Source organism: Ovis canadensis, chromosome 2, assembly GCF_042477335.2.
Source record: "Ovis canadensis isolate MfBH-ARS-UI-01 breed Bighorn chromosome 2, ARS-UI_OviCan_v2, whole genome shotgun sequence".
Classification (NCBI taxonomy): Eukaryota; Metazoa; Chordata; class Mammalia; order Artiodactyla; family Bovidae; genus Ovis; species Ovis canadensis.
The window spans coordinates 198,321,785-198,338,174 of record NC_091246.1 but is presented as its reverse complement, the minus strand read 5'-3'; the positions used below and the strand labels follow the sequence as shown (position 1 = coordinate 198,338,174).

At 42.9% G+C, this 16,390-nt stretch overlaps 1 pseudogene; it reads right to left on the bottom strand.

Annotated features, from left to right (window-relative positions):
• Nucleotides 1-453: 453 nt before the first annotated feature.
• On the bottom strand, nucleotides 454-2,607 carry LOC138434706 (nucleolin pseudogene; annotated as a pseudogene).
• Between the last annotated feature and the right edge of the window lie 13,783 nt (nucleotides 2,608-16,390).

The window sequence follows — 16,390 nt, the reverse complement described above, 5'->3', positions numbered from 1 at the left end:
CAGCAGTTTTGTCAAAACTTTTCTTGCAATGAGTGTCTTTTCTTTTGATGGCTGCAGTCACTGTCTGTGGTGATAAAGTCTGTTGCTGTTTCCATTGTTTCCCCATCTATTTGCTATAAAGTGATGGGACAAGATGCAATGATCTTCATTTATTTTTTTTTCCTGTAGGAAAAAAATTGTTTTGTACATGGGAAGAAACAATATAAATTCAAAACTTACAGATAAGGGTTAGCTCTATCACTCATCTCTTTAAAAAGTTTATGCGAATATCCAGTCAACACCAACAGGATTATCTCCCTTGAAATGTTATCTATACGGATTTCCAAGTAGCCCACAGGGCTATATACTGTCTTGGAGTGTCCTCAGAAGGCTCTGTCATTGATCAGGTAACAGAGTAAAAACCCCAGAGTCCTTTCTTTCAAATGGAAGAGCGAGAGACAGGGATAGAAGAAACTATTCAAATTTCATCCTCTTTCCTTGTGGCTTGTGGTCTCCTCCTCCTCCTCTGCCTCCTTGGAAGACTCCTCACCCTCCAAAGCCTCCCCGGCTTCTGCCACCAAAGCCACGTCAGCCACCTCTGCCACCACCTCGGCCTCCAAAGCCACCTCTGCCTCCTCCTCAGCCACCAAAGCCACCTTCACCCTTAGGTTTGGCCCAGTCCAAAGTGACTTTGTTTCCATCGATATCACCATCTTCCATGGCCTCCTTGGCAGCTTTGACATCTTCCTCGCTGTTAAAGTCTACAAAACCAAACCCTTTGGAGGATCCAGTCTCCCGGTCAGTGACTACCCTTGCTCGAATAGAGCCATCAAAGGACTCCTTTAACGTCTCTTCTGTAGTATCCTCAGAGAGACCTTTGACAAAGAGAGTCTTGGATGGCTGGCTTCTTGCATTAGGTGATCCCCTGGGTCCTTGCAACTCCAGTCTGATGGCTCTGCCCTCAATTTCCCTTTTATTACATGAATTTAAAGCTTCTTTAGCATTTTCAAATGAAGCAAATTCTATAAATGAATACTCTTTAGATTTGCCATTTTGGTTCTGGGGCACCTTGATATGAGTTGCCTTCTCAAATACTTCCTGAAGAGTTTCTTCTGTTGGGCTATAGGAGAGGTTGCTTAAAACCAGGGTTTTCCATTCACCACTCCAAGTGCTATTCTTTCCACTTCTATGGTCTTGACTTTGGCCTTTCTCTCCAGTGTAGTACAGAGAAATGGATCGCCCATCTATCTCTGTTCCCTGCTTTTCTTCCAAGGTTTTTTCTGCATCAGCTTCTGTCTTAAATTCAATATAAGCAATCCCTTTACTCTTTCCATCCTTGCTGACTAATCTGATCTCCACAGCATCTTCAAATACTTCTTTTAATTCATCCTGAGTAACTTTATAAGGCAGATTTTTAGCCAAAAGTGTTCTTGCATCTCGATCTTTCTTACTGTCTTTTCCCTTTGGTTTTTCTAGTTTAATTTCATTCCCAAAGACTTTTAAACCAGTGAGTTCCAAGGCTTTTTCCAGGTCTTCAGCAGATTCAAAATCCACATAGCCAAACTTTCTAGACACACCAATTCTGACATCGACAACAGCAAGATCGTTTTTAGCAAAAAGATCACTAATACTCGTTTTCAATTCAGGAGCAGATTTATTGAAGTTCAGGTTTCCAACAAAGAGATTGAAAGACATAGTTGGTTCTGTGCCTTCCACTTTTTGTTTCTTGGCTTCAGGAGCTGCTTTTTGTTTGGCCATTTCCTTCTTTCGTTTTCCAGGTGCTTGTTTGACAGGCTCTTCTTCCTCTTCCTACTCTTCTTCCTCCTCCTCCTCCTCTTCTTCTGCCTCACCGTCCTCCTCCTCATCATTGTCATCCTCTTCCTCCTCCTCTTCATCCTCCTCCTCCTCTTCATCTTCAGCAGTGCTCTTAGCTTTCACAGGAACAGCTTTTACTGGAGCTTTCTTTCCTTTTGCTGATGCAATCTCCATGGGTTCTTCTTCAGAGTCATCTTCGTCGTCCTCCTCCTCCTCCTCTTCCTCATCATCGTCATCATCATCCTCATCATCTGCGGCAGGAGCAGCACCAAAAGCAGCAGCTGCCCTCCTCTCTGCTGGCTCATCCTCCTCTTCATCATCATCGTCTTTCTCTTCACCGTCACCTTCATCTTCTTCATCACTGTCTTCCTTCTTGGCATTCTTGCGGTTCTTTGCTCCCTTGCCTGGGGTGGCTGCTCCCTTCTTACCAGAGGTTGCTACCAATGCTTTGCCTGGGGTGGCTCCCTTTTTGCCAGGTGTTTCCACTGCTTTGGCAGGTGTAACTGTCTTCTTGGCTGGCATAGCTGCTGCCTTTTTGCCAGGGGTGACAACTGCTTTCTTTGATGGTGTGGCAACTGCAACCTTTTTTGTTGGGGAAACCACCGTCTTCTTTGCTGGAGTTGTGGTAGCCTTCTTGCCTTTTTTCTGAGGGATAACAACCTCTTCTCCACTGCTCTCATCGTCTTCATCTTCTGACATTTCCTCATCTTCACTATCTTTTTCTACCTTCTCTGGGGGGGGGGGGCATTTTCTTGGAGTCACCTTGATTTTTACCGGCCTTTGCGAGCTTTACCATGATGGCGGCTTATGACGGCGGAGAGTATGGTGAGCGAGTGGCACAGACGAGCCCAGAGGAACCTAAACACCGTCGATGGCGGCCACTAATCCCTGAGAGTGTACACTTGGCTGCCAGCTAGTGCTCGAGACTGAGGCGAAAGCGATCTTCATTTTTTGAATGTTAGGTTTTTAAGCCAGCTTTTTTTCACTGTTCCTTTCACCTCCATCAAGAGACTCTAGTTCCTCTTTACTTTCTGCCATAAGGGTGGTGTCATCTGCATATCTGAGGTTATTGATATTTCTCCCGGCAATCTTGATTCCAACTTGTGCTTCATCCAGCCTGGCATTTCACAATGTACTCTGCATATAAGTTAAATAAGCAGGTGACAATATACATCCTTGACTTACTCCTTTAATAGTTTTGAACCAGTCTGTTGTTCCATGTCCAGTTCTAACTGTTGCTTCTTGACATGCATACAGGTTTCTCAGGAGACTGGTAAGGTGATCTGGTATTCCCATCTGTTAAATAATTTTCCACATAGTGTGATTCACACAGTCAAATGTTTTAGCACAGTTAAAGAAGCAGATATAGATGTTTTTCTTGACTTTTCTATGATCCAGCAGATGTTGGCAATGTGATCTTTGGTTCCTCTGCTTTCATAATCACACCTGTACATCTGGAAGTTCTCAGTTCACATGTTGTTGAAGCCTAGCTTGAAGGATTTTGAGCATTACCTTGCTAGCATATGAAATGAGTGCAATTGTGAGGTGGTTTCAACATTCTTTGGCATTGGATTGAAAACTGACCTTTTCCAGTTCTGTGGCCACTGCTGAGTTTTCCAAATTTGCTGGCCTACTGAATGCAGCACTGTCACAGCTTCATCTTTTAAGATTTGAAATAGCTCAACTGCAATTCCATCACCTCCCTTAGCTTTGTTCGTAGTGATGCTTCTTAAGGCCCACTTGACTTTGTACTCCAGGATGTCTGGCTCTAGGTGAGTGATTATATACCATTTTGGTTATCTGGGTTATTAAGATCTTTTGTGTATAGTTCTTCTGTGTATTCTTGCCACCTCTCTTAGTATCTTCTGCTTCTGTTAGGTCCATACCATTTCTGCCCTTTATTGTACCCATCTTTGCATGAAATGTTCCCTTGGTATCTCTAATTTCCTGGAAGAGATCTCTAGCCTTTTCCATTCTATTGTTTTCCTCTATTCCTTTTCATTGATCACTGAAGAAGACTTTCTTATCTCTTGCTATTTTTTGGAACTCTGCATTCAGATGGGTATACCTTTCCTTTTCTTCTTTGCTTTTTGCAGCTTTTCTTTTCTCAGATATTTTTAAGGCCTCCTCAGATAACCATTTTGCCCTTTTCATGTCTTTCTTCTTCTTAGGCATGGTTTTTTTTATCACCACTTCCTGTACAATGTTGCAAACCTCCTTCCATAGTTCTTCAGGCACCCTGTCTATCAGATCTAATACCTTGAATTTATTTGTCACTTCCACTATATAATCATAAAGGATTTGATTTAGGTCATACCTGAATGGCCTAGACTTTCAATTTAAGTCTGAATTTGGCAATAAGGAGTTCATGACCTGAGCCACAGTCAGCTCCTGGTCTTGTTTTTGCTGACTGTATGGAGCTTCTCCATCTTCAACTGCAAAGAATATAATCAATCAGATTTTGGTAATGACCATCTGGTGATGTCCAAATGTAGAGTCGTCTCTTGTGTAGTTGGAAGTGGATGCTTGCTATGACCAGTGCATTCTCTTGGCAAAACTGTTAGCCTTTGTCCTTCATTTTGTACTCCAAGGCCAAAATTGCCTGTTACTCTAGGAATCTCTTGGCTTTCTACTTTTGCTTTCCCTTGTCTAGTTAGTAACTGAATCTACCCTTGGAACTCAGGGAAGCTCTAGGAGGCTGAAGCCTTTTTCTACAAACAAGAAACAGGGGACACTGAAACCCTTTGCACCTTGGAGGGCCCATAAGGTCCTGCTTGGTTACAGTCTCTTTTCTTTAATACTCTAATCTTGAGGGAGAACAGAAGAAAGGGAATGCAGGTTTGGATAGAGAGATTAATCACAAACTCAGAAAAGGAACTCAGCTTTAGGACTCAGTTTAAAGCATGACTGGGGCAGTTTCTATCAATAGAGTGAGCCCCCTTCTTAGGATGTGTGTGTCCTGCTGTGGGGCACCCCAGATGGTTCAGACTGAAGAAGGGCAAGTAAAAAAGAATATGTGGTGATTCTGATGCCAATAGCTCAGTGTCTTTGCACACTTGCACAAATGAAATCTCAGAGTTTTGGGTGAAATAGAAAAGAATAGTAGAGTTGTATTGCTTTGCCAGGCAAAAGAGGACACAGTAGATTCCTGTGCCCTCAGAACTGTGTATCCCAACCCAGGAGGATTTGATGAGGAGTTTTATAACAATGATTCAAAGTGGGGACAAGATAAAGATGTGAGTAGGTCCTGCACTGCCTTAATCTCAACTCAGGTTCAGTTCAGTTCAGTCACTCAGTAATGTCTGACTCTTTGCAACCCCACAAACAGCAGCAGGCCTCCCTGTCTATCACCAACTCCCGGAGTCCACCCAAACCCATGTCCATTGAGTCAGTGATGCCATCTTATCCTCTTATTCTCTGTCGGCCCCTTCTCCTCCTGCCCTCAATCTTTCCTAGCATCAGGGTCTTTTCAAATGAGTCAGCTCTTCGCATCAGGTGGCCAAAGTATTGGAGTTTCAGCTTCAACATCAGTCCTTCCAATGAACACCCTGGACTGATCTTCTTTAGGATGGACTGGTTGGATCTCCTTGAAGTCCAAGGAACTCTCAAGAGTCTTCTCCAACACCATAGTTCAAAAGCATCAATTCTTCGGCGTTCAGCTTTCTTTGTAGTCCAACTCTCACATCCATACATGACCAATGGAGAAACCATAGCCTTAACTAGACAGACATTTGTTGGCAAAGTAATGTCTCTGCTTTTTAATATGCTGTCTAGGTTGGTCATAACTTTTCTTCCAAGGAGTAAGTATCTTTTAATTTCATGGCTGCAACCACCATCTGCTGTGATTTTGGAGCCCAGGAAAATAAAGCCAGCCACTGTTTCCACTGTTTCCCCATCTACCTGCCATGAAGTGATGGGACCAGATGCCATGATCTTAGTTTTCTGAATGTTGAGCTTTAAGCCAACTTTTTCACTCTCCTCTTCCACTTTCATCAAGAGGCTCTTTAGTTCTTCTTCACTTTCTGCCATAAGGGTGGTATCATCTGCACATCTGAGGTTACTAATATTTCTCCCAGCAATCTTGATTCTAGCTTGTGCTTCCTCCAGCCCAGCATTTCTCATGATGTGCTCTGCATATAGGTTAAATAAGCAGGGTGACAATATATAGCCTTGACATACTCCTTTTCCTATTTGGAACCAGTCTGTTCCATGTCAACTCCGGTGGTGGTCTCTTAATCTTAATGGGTTTCTCTGGTCCTTTGAATGGTCCTCAGATGGATTCTTGGCTGTTCCTCCCTTGGTTAGTAACTGTTGCCCTTTGGAACTCAGGGAAAGACATGGAGGCTGGAGTCTTACCTACAAGAAATGGGTGACAAAAGGGCCTCTGTGCCTGGGAACCTCCCTGGGCCCCACTCAGTTTCAATTCCAGAGGGTGGCTTTGACCAGCAGCGTTAGCTGGAGGCTCTGGGGGTTACTGTGAGATAGGGATCCATTGAGACCCAAGGAGAAGACAGGATATCCTGGGTGTTGGGCAGTGGGCTCCAGATGTCGCTTATTGTTATAGAAAATGACACATGGCAGGATCAGGACACCAGTACTGGCCTGCCTGTACAGATGAGCTTACCCAGGTAGAAGATATTATATTTAAAAGGAAAATGTAAAATGGGATGATGGTACTATCTCTGGGGGCACTCATTTATTCCTCTCAACAATCCTTATGAGGTAGGTGCATTAATCCCACTTTGTAGATGAAGGAACTGAGGCACAGTTAGCTCAAACAACATGCTCATGGTGGCAAATCTAGTAAGAGTCTGAGAAAGGGCTGGAAGCCAGGTTGTTTGGCTCAGAAACCATGCTCTTAACCATTTCACTGTGATTCCACAAAAATCTCTGTCTACTGTAAACTTAAGCATGAATATCTGAGCACTATGTTTAAACACTAGACTTTCATAGAGAATTCATGAAAGTTTTGCAGGAAGTGGGACCCTTCCAGGGCCCAAGATTGTGCTCTTTCCTAACACTGAGGAATAAATTGTCCAAGGAGACACACACATGCTGACAAAGCAAGAGGCTTTATTTGGAAGGAGTACCCAGGCAGAGAGTAGCAGGGTAAGGGAAGCCAGGAGACCTGTTCTGCCATGTGTGGCTCATGGTCTCAGGTTTTATGATAACGAGGTTAGTTTCCAGGTTGTCTCTGGACAATCATTTTGGCCCATATTTGGTCTGACTAAGGGTCCTTCCTGGTGGTGCACACATCTCTCAAACAAGATGGATTCTAGCATGAAGGATTCTGGGAGGTTGATAGGACATAAGGACTGGCATCTCCTTCTTTTTTGGCCTCTCCTGAATTCTCATTCTTAGTTGTGGTTAGTTTTTGGCAATAATGCCCTCTTCCTTTAAGGACATCCTGTAATGAGACAGCTCATGCAAGTGGTTATCATTGTGCCTGGCCAAGGTGGGTGGTTTCGGTCAGCAGTTCCCTAACAGAAGTGTGGCAGCAATGACCCAGACCTAGGTAGGATGGTCAACAAGATGGGTAACATAACCCAGGCACAGTGATAAGACAGGAAAATTTCATGGTTTTTGGCTTCTGGGCCTGTGGGATGATGATGCTCTTCCCTGGAGTGGGGTTTGCAACAACAGGAAAGATGGCCACCCAGTCTTGGGTGTGCCTAGGAGCTATGCAGCAAAGATGTCCCAGAGGCTGTGGCATATACAGGTGTGGGACCCAGCAGAGTCTGCTTGAGGCTCACCTGGGAAATCATTAGCCAGTAGGGGGTGATCATACAGGATGGCAACAGAGTACTCAGGCTTGTGCGGTTCACACTGGATTGGGGAAGGGAGTGGTGTATATCCTAACTATCAAGAATGTATAATTCTTGGAATCAGAAACACTGCTGCCTTGGGTGGAATGGGGCAAATCCATCATACTCATTAGCATTTATGTGGCAGGAGAAAGAAAAAGCAAAGAAGGAAAACCCCCTTTTAAGTGGCTTATCTTGAATATGACCCATATGAATTCCTGTCCCATTTTATTAGTGATGTAGGAGACCAGAACATGCCACTCCCAAATATACTTCTATGGCATAAGCACTATTTTGAGCTGGTTATTTTGAGATACTTCAGTCATAGGAAGAGTCAGCCATGACTGAGCGACTTCAGTTTCACTTTTCACTTTCATGCATTGGAGAAGGAAATGGCAGGGATGGGGGAGCCTGGTGGGCTGCCATCTATGGGGTCACACGGAGTCGGACACGACTGAAGCGAGTTAGCAGCAACAGCAGCAGTCATAGGAAGAGCTCTGAGAAGACAGTAGAAATTACCCTTTTGTAAGGGAAATTTATATTTATAAAGGTAATCTCCACTTTTATGTCTTCTTCTCTGTTTGAAGAGAAGTTTGAGTCTAAATCACAAGAGCATCTTACCAATGGAGAAGATACTGACTTACACCTGCAAAGCAAGCATTATTCTCCTTTATCTTCCCTTTCTTGGTTTCTTTTCCATTTCCTGCCCCCCACCCAATACCTTTTTTTTTATGATTTGGCTGAAGATGGTGGTTAAGCCTGAATTCTAAGTCAACTCTTTGCGAGTTACTCATTTTGCCCTGTGTATCTCGCATGTGTATATGAAACATAAATGTCAGAAAACTTTTGTTTTTCTTTTATCAATCATATCTTACAGGGGCCCCAGATGGAACTTAGAAGAGGAGAGGGAAAATTATGTTTCCACCCCTACAGTGGGAAAGAGACACATGCTCAACCTAGATACATGAGTCTGAGTTATGCAACCCTGGCTGGTAATTCTCTCCAGCCATTATCTCAGAATCTATAGGAGGGGGAGCATGAATCTTTGATGGGCAGCTGCCTTTAGCTGCCTCAGACACCCATGCCTTCTAGTGATGCACTTACACACTGACACATTGCTGAAAGGTGTGAAAGCTCTGTTTCTCACTTTTTCTCTTCGTCTCTCTCCCCCTGCATCTATCCCTCCACCTTCCTCCTTTTGCTTCTCAGATATGATGTTCAGAGAAGGGAAAATCTTACTACTATACTTGTTATTAATCCATTTTATCAATTATATTCAAGGTACCTACTATGTAGCAAGTACTGTGTTTATTGAGTCTGTAGCACAAATAGAGCCCTTAACATTGTCTCTTTTTTAAAAAAACTAACCCTCCCAATGGTTCCATGAAATGGGCAGTATTTTTCCCATTCTACTATTGGATAATGGCTCCCTGAAGTGTTACCACAACTTGTTTGTAAGACAAATGAACCTGTTACTTATTTTGGTAAGGGAAAATCCTACTTCGACAGTTGAATCTCCTGTGTCTTGGCAAAAAAAGAGTAATGTTGGGATAGTTATTGTGCTCTGAAGTCTAGTGTAGAGTATCTTAAACAGGGACTTGGTTAAGTTTGGGTGAGGGTCATGATACAATAATTTAGAATTGGTGGGCACTGCAAGGAGAGGAGTTTGGGGACAAAGTCTTGAGAAATGGAATATCTTCTGTCATATCAACAAACAAGGATGTCACAGTCATCAGTGATTCCAACCCCCCAAGCACTCAGGAAGGAGAAGAATACCTGTGATCTGTCAATCATCAGGCTGCAGCCACTCCCTATGGGGAGCCCTGAAGAACTCAGGAAGTGAAAAATCACAGGGTACTGGCCCCAGATAGCTGAGATGCATATGAAAGGAATGATTTCAGTGAGCCCAGACTCTTGCATCTTCTCAGACATAGAAAAGCACTAAATTCCTTAACTTGAGATATCTGGTTTTCTTTAATTCACAAAAATACTTTTGATGTTCAGACTACCTGCCTTTTGTTACAAATTTCTGTATAATCTGACTTCTCCCCCCGCCTCCTCAGAGAAGTTCTCTCAGGGTTACTTGAGATTCTGTCTCCAAGGCTTGAAGTCCTAAAAATTCTCACTGAATAAAACAATTCTTAGCTTTTAGGTTGTGACTATTTTTCTTAGTCAACACACTTCAGACAGTGCTAGGATATTATTTATCATTGCTGATTTCTTTTAAAGACCTGATGGTCTTTCAGGAAGTTTCTGGAATGAACACTAAGTTATTTGCAACTCTTATATTTCTGGGAAAGAGTTTCCTGGAATAGTAAAGCTATGGTGATGAAGAAATGGAATAGTGAAGGCATGTTAATGTGGACAGTAAGCTGTGTGAAGGTTTTTCAGTCTCAGTTCATAAAGGATATTGAGCCAACGCAGGAAAACCCAAAATCTGGGTGTAGTAATGTGTGTTTGTACGTTCAGTTCAGTTCAGTCACTCAGTCATGTCTGACTCTTTGCGACCCCATGAATTGCAGCACGCCAGGCCTCCCTGTCCATCACCAACTCCCGGAGTTCACTCAGACTCATGTCCATCGAGTCCGTGATGCCATCCAGCCATCTCATCCTCTGTCGTCCCCTTTTCCTCCTGCCCCCAATCCCTCCCAGAATCAGAGTCTTTTCCAATGAGTCAACTCTTTGCATGAGGTGGCCAAAGTACTGGAGTTTCAGCTTTAGCATCATTCCTTCCAAAGAAATCCCAGGGCTAATCTCCTTCAGAATGTACTGGTTGGATCTCCTTGCAGTCCAAGGGACTCCCAAGAGTCTTCTCCAACACCACAGTTCAAAAGCATCAATTCTTCGGTGCTCAGCCTTCTTCACGGTCCAACTCTCACATCCATACATGACCACTGGAAAAACCATAGCCTTGACTAGACGCACCTCAGTCGGCAAAGTAATGTCTCTGGTTTTGAATATGCTATCTAGGTTGGGCATAACTTTTCTTTCAAGGAGTAAGCGTCTTTTAATTTCATGGCTGCAGTCACCATCTGCAGTGATTTTGAAGCGCAAAAAAATAAAGTCTGGCACTGTTTCCACTGTTTCCCCAACTAATTCCCATGAAGTGATGGGACCGGATGCCATGATCTTTGTTTTCTGAATGTTGAGCTTTAAGTCAACTTTTTCACTCTCCTCTTTCTCTTTCATCAAGAGGCTTTTTAGTTCCTCTTCACTTTCTGCCATAAGGGTGGTGTTATCTGCATATCTGAGGTTATTGATATTTCTCCCGGAAATCTTGATTCCAGCTTGTGTTTCTTCCAGTCCAGCATTTCTCATGATGTACTCTGCATATAAGTTAAATAAGCAGGGTGACAATATACAGCCTTGATGTACTCCTTTTCCTATTTGGAACCATTCTGTTGTCCCATGTCCAGTTCTAACTGTTAGTGCTTACCATTTGTGGGCTTGTGGCTCAGACAGGAAAGAATCTGCCTGCAATGCTGGAGACCCAGGTTCAATCCCTGGGTCAAGAAGATCCCCCAGAGAAGGGAATGGCTACCCACTCCAGTATTCTTGCCTGGAGAATGCAATGGTCAGAGGAGCCTGACAGACTACAGTCCATGGGGTCACAAAGGGTCAGACACGACTGAGCAACTAACACACATACACACACACACTCACATTCACATTTACCATTTGTAAGAGTGTCTCCCTCTCCATACTAGGAAAGAGAAGGATAACTCTAGATCACAAGAAACTCTTATCAATGGAGAAGGCACTGACTTAAATCTGTATAATAAACTGTACCCTTGTTTACCTGCTTTTTACCTTCCATTACTGACTTCCCCCATTCCCTAACATCTTTCTTTGGTCTTTAGCTGAAGATAGTATTTAAGTTGGTGGCTTGGGCCATCTCAGGGAGTTACTCAGTTGTCCTGGGTGTTTCCCATGAATACATGAGGCATACATATTAATAAATTTGTTTTTCTGTTGTTCATCTGTGTTTTTACTACAGGAGGTTTCAGCCAAGAACTCAAAAGGGTAAAGGAAAAATCTTTCCCTTCCTCCCTACAGAATCAATATTTCAATCAAAATGGAATGAGGACCTCAAATAAAATTCAGTAGTGATACTGAGTGGGATCCCATGAAACTCCTGGTATAAAAGTTTTTCTGTGTCACCCATTTCTTGATTATAGGAAATAGGCTTCATCCAGCCTCCATAATATTCCCTGAGTTCCAAAGAGAAGGTTCAGTCAAGCAGTTGCTAATCGGGGAAGGGAAGGAATGTAGAGACAAAGGAAGAGCAGCCAAGGAACAGTTGTGCAGCCATAGGGCAGTATCCTAGTTCCTCCTCAAGGGGTACACACAACAATATCTTTGAAGTGTTTTGCAGATACAGAAACCCCCACTGTAAGTTTGAATGACTTTATTAAATTCATCTGCAAATCCGTGAGGGGCTTTGGTTACTTAGGGAAGAATCTTTGACTATGGCTCACAGTTCAGCTTTAGTCTAGGGAAAGTAAGAAATTAAAGCTCTAATCTCTGGACCCTCAGAAGGCTTAATTCTAACAGAGAAAGTCCTGATAAGTTCAGAGGAAAAGGGAGCAGGGAGTTTCAATGAAAAGAGGAAGTTTGGCAAGATAATTAGTGTAGAGGAACCGAGGGTATAGAGTAAGCATAGGTGGCATAGAAAGGATGATGACGGTGCCAGAGGTGGAATCTGACCAGCAGGAGCTAAGGAATGAGATGAGATGAGGCCAAAGATGGAGGCTGAGACAGCAAAGTCAAAGAGAAAGAGTCTAAGGCTTCAGGGCCCATTTTATCTTATTTTTTTTTAAACTGTTTGTTTGCCTCCCTTAATCTCAACATTTTATTTTACAGAGAGGCAATTTTAGACCCAAATAACACTGGAAAGCCTCAAAATAACAATTGAAATAGGCATTCCATTTCTGTTCTAGAAATTTGTGAGCCAATACAGTTTTAAGAAAACTAAATTTGGAGATTTCAAAATTTCCCCATAATGACTGCTGATATTCTAAATTGCTTTTGGTCAGGTCAGGCTACTTAATTAGAAATGTGTATGTGAAAGGACCATAGTTTTTAAAGATAAAATCAGTCAGAGTCCCTGTGGGGGTTAGGGAGAGGACTCGAAATATTTAGATAACTGGAATCCCATTTCTCAAAGGTTTTTTTCCCCTAGAGTAAAAGTATAATTTTTCAAACAGCTCAATACAAACAGCTTGAACCTCAAACAGCCTGTAAGCTAATATCAGCCAGTTCTAAGGAAATAGTTTGGTCCCAGAGGAGCCGGAGAAGGTGATGGCATCCTACTCCAGTACTCTTGCCTGGAGAGTCCCATGGATGGAGGAGCCTGGTGGGCTGCAGTCCATGGGGTCACGAAGAGTCGGACACGACTGAGCGACTTCCCTTTCACTTTTCACTTCCATGCATTGGAGAAGGAAATGGCAACCCACTCCAGTGTTCTTGCCTGGAGAATCCCAGGGATGGGGGAGCCTGGTGGGCTGCCGTCTATGGGGTTACACAGAGTCGGACATGACTGAAGTGACTTAGCAGCAGCAGAGGAGCCAGCCCAAAGGCTTTCCATCCAGTTTCCATAAAACAGCCCCTATGCCACAGGAATGGACCAATGGCTGAAAAACCAGGGAAGTTTCAATGAAGCAGCACTTCTTCCCAAAGGAATGGGCTGAAGGCATCTCAGTCAGCTTCAGCTGAAACAGTGTGATCTCAAAATCAATCAACATGCCAAATGAGTACTCACATAAAGAACACCACCTTATCCAGAAAGAACAAAATCTTAAAATAGATCCTCAGTGAGCCTGAAGAGTTTCAAATACAAAGAAGGCATGAACTGGGATACAGGAGAGAAGGCATGAACTGGGATACAGGAGAAGGATGTACCTTTAAAATTCATGGTCAGGCAGAAAACCAGTGAGCGTCAACGGGCTAAGTTATAGATATGTATCCCTGCTTGCTCACCAGTGCTGGAGCCACTGGGGGTTTACTCTGGTGCCCACACAGACTGTCACAATGTTGATATGAAACAAATAGACTATCAGATATTTCTCCAGCAAAGATGGGTTTATTTGAGATGAACAGAGAATTGCAATTCTGGGTCTGCAAATATGGTGAGCCACATGTAAATCCCCACATGGTAAGGGGAGGAGACTAATCTTATAGAGAGGGGAAAGAAAGTTGGGAGGGCTGTAGCAAACAAGGAATCCATGGTTTTTCACTGACTGAGTCCTAGCCAAGGAAGGAGGGAGAGTCTTTCTTCTTCCTGTTGGACTCTGCTCCTGTCACAGGATATAGCTCCCTCTTCTAGTCTCTCAACACTACTTAAAAGAGGTTTCTGTTTGCTTAAGTTTTTGGAGGCATAAAAAAACTTAAAATGCAGGGTTGTGAGGATATTTATGTATAAATACCCCCAACATGACCCTGGCTTATAGTAGGTACTCAATTAATGCTAGTTCGTTATTTCCCCTACAGCCTTCAAACTCAAATAAATGATACTGGATGAAGAAGGAAGACAATTTGTTTTCATTCCTCCTTAGGATGGATTGAGTCCAGGATTTTCACAGTTTGCCTCAGTTTGGCTTCACACTTCTGTGTTCAGAGGGGATGCTTTATTTACCTGGATGTAGAATTGAATAAGTGTGAATTTCAAGGTAACAGCTTTGTAGCACTGACATTAGCATTTCAAAAAAAAAATGCCATCAAATGACTGATGGGAAGTGTTTTCACACACTGCCTAATCTATTTTCACACATCTATGCTCCAGGCTGGATGCTTTTTATCACCTGTAGAAGGAACTGAATAGCTGTGAGTTCCAAAGCCAAGAAGCTTACACCGTATTTTAGCATTTCAAAGAGAAATCAAAGGAGCCGTTAGAAAGCACTTTCATATTTCTCAATGTTATACCTGAGTTTTTCATGCTTCTAGGAAGTAAGTTTTTATTTAAGTCAAAAAGAACTGAACTGAGAAATATTGACAAACCTGTTTCACAAATGAGAAGGCCCTTAGAGTCCATCTGGGCCCTTTCTGCCACAGGCTGATGTAGTGGTCATTCAGCCTCTTGTACATCTTTTGGGTGATGGAAAATTCATTCCTCAGGAGGCAGGGTCCCAATGTTGGACCATTCTGACTATGAAGATTTTCTTTCTTGTTAGCAAACATTTGCTTCCCTAAACGTGTGCCCACCCATCCTGCTGCTGTTGCTAAGTCGCATCAGTCGTGTCCGACTCTGTGCGACCCCATAGACAGCACCCAACAGGCTCCTCTGTCCCTGGGATTCTCTAGGCAAGAATGCTGGAGTGGGTTGCCATTTCCTTTACAGTAATATAGAATGAGTTAGGCTCCCTGTTATGGAGCAACCCTTCAGATATCTCAGGACAGCTGTCACAGATTCCCTTCACCCTCATTTCTACCTATTCAGCATCTTCATTGCTTTCCTCTGTCCCTCATAAGCCTTGATTAGGTTCCCTTCCAGATAACCTGGCCACTATTCTTCTCATGAAGTTTTGCATGTCACAGCTCCTCACAATGGAGGAAATGGCAACCCACTCCAGTATTCTTGCCTGGAGAATCCCAGGAATGGGGGAGCCTGGTGGGATGTGGTCCTTGGGGTAGCACAGAGTCGGACTTAGCAGCAGCAGCTCCTCGCAATAGGAGACATCTACAACAGACTCCACAGAGCCAGTCACAACCTCCTCTACAGATCTGATCACTAAAATTATTCACTTGACCTCTACCAGTTGTTCTCAATACAGAAGGTGTGCCTCTGATTTTTAGAACCTGAATTTTTAGAACTTTTTCTCATTACTATTGAAGCTGAATTCAGTCTCTATATTCCAATGCTGAATTAAATCTTGGAGACAGAATTTGGGATCAAGTAGAAAAGGATAGCTTTATTGTGTTGCCTGGCAAAGGGAGCCACAGCAGGGTAATGCCTTCAAAACAGTGTGTCACAACCTGGAGAAGGTAGTAAGGAATGTTACAGTAATGGTTCAAAGAGGGCATGATCAGCTTGTGGACATTATTCCGACTGGCTGGTAGTGAGGTAAGTGAGAGTCAGCATCATTAACCTTCCGGTCCCAACCAGTCTGGGGTCTACTGCTTGTGAGCATTGTACTGTTAAGCATTGTACTGCTTGTGAGCATTGTACTGTATCTATTTCTCTGACTTATATCAACTAGCTTATATGCTTGTTGTGGAAAGTCAGGTCCAGCATTGGATGAAAACTGCTGATTGGGAAAATCCTGAAAGGGCTTTAGAATTAAAACCAGGAAAACCACCTGCTATCTTATATGCTCAGGCTTGGACAACTTCTGGGTCACTTTGTTGAGCAATTCCTAGGGCTTTCCCTAAGCCTCTTAATTCAAACAAAATTCAGCCTTGCACACAAAAATTGATGATTCTGTTCATGACTGTTAAAACTGACTTCATATTGGTTTTAAAGAAAATTCTGGTCTTCCTTTACATGTTGACTCCATCAGGTAGCTTTTAACTCTATGTTTATTAATGGACTGAATTGGGACTTTCCCTTTCTAGTGAAAAAGACCAGGATGTCCACTCCAGATTTAGTTAATCTGGCAAACCAGTTCTCTTATACTCTAGATGAGTCACCTAGACTGACAACATTCTTAATCTTCAACTCCAGCAAATGAAAGACCTTGAATGAAAACAAAACCATCTTAGTTTCTGCTATTATTGCAAAGAGCCAGAACATTGGGAAAGAGATTGCTATGAATTTAAGCACTTTAGGTACATTCTACCATTTATGAAACTTTTCT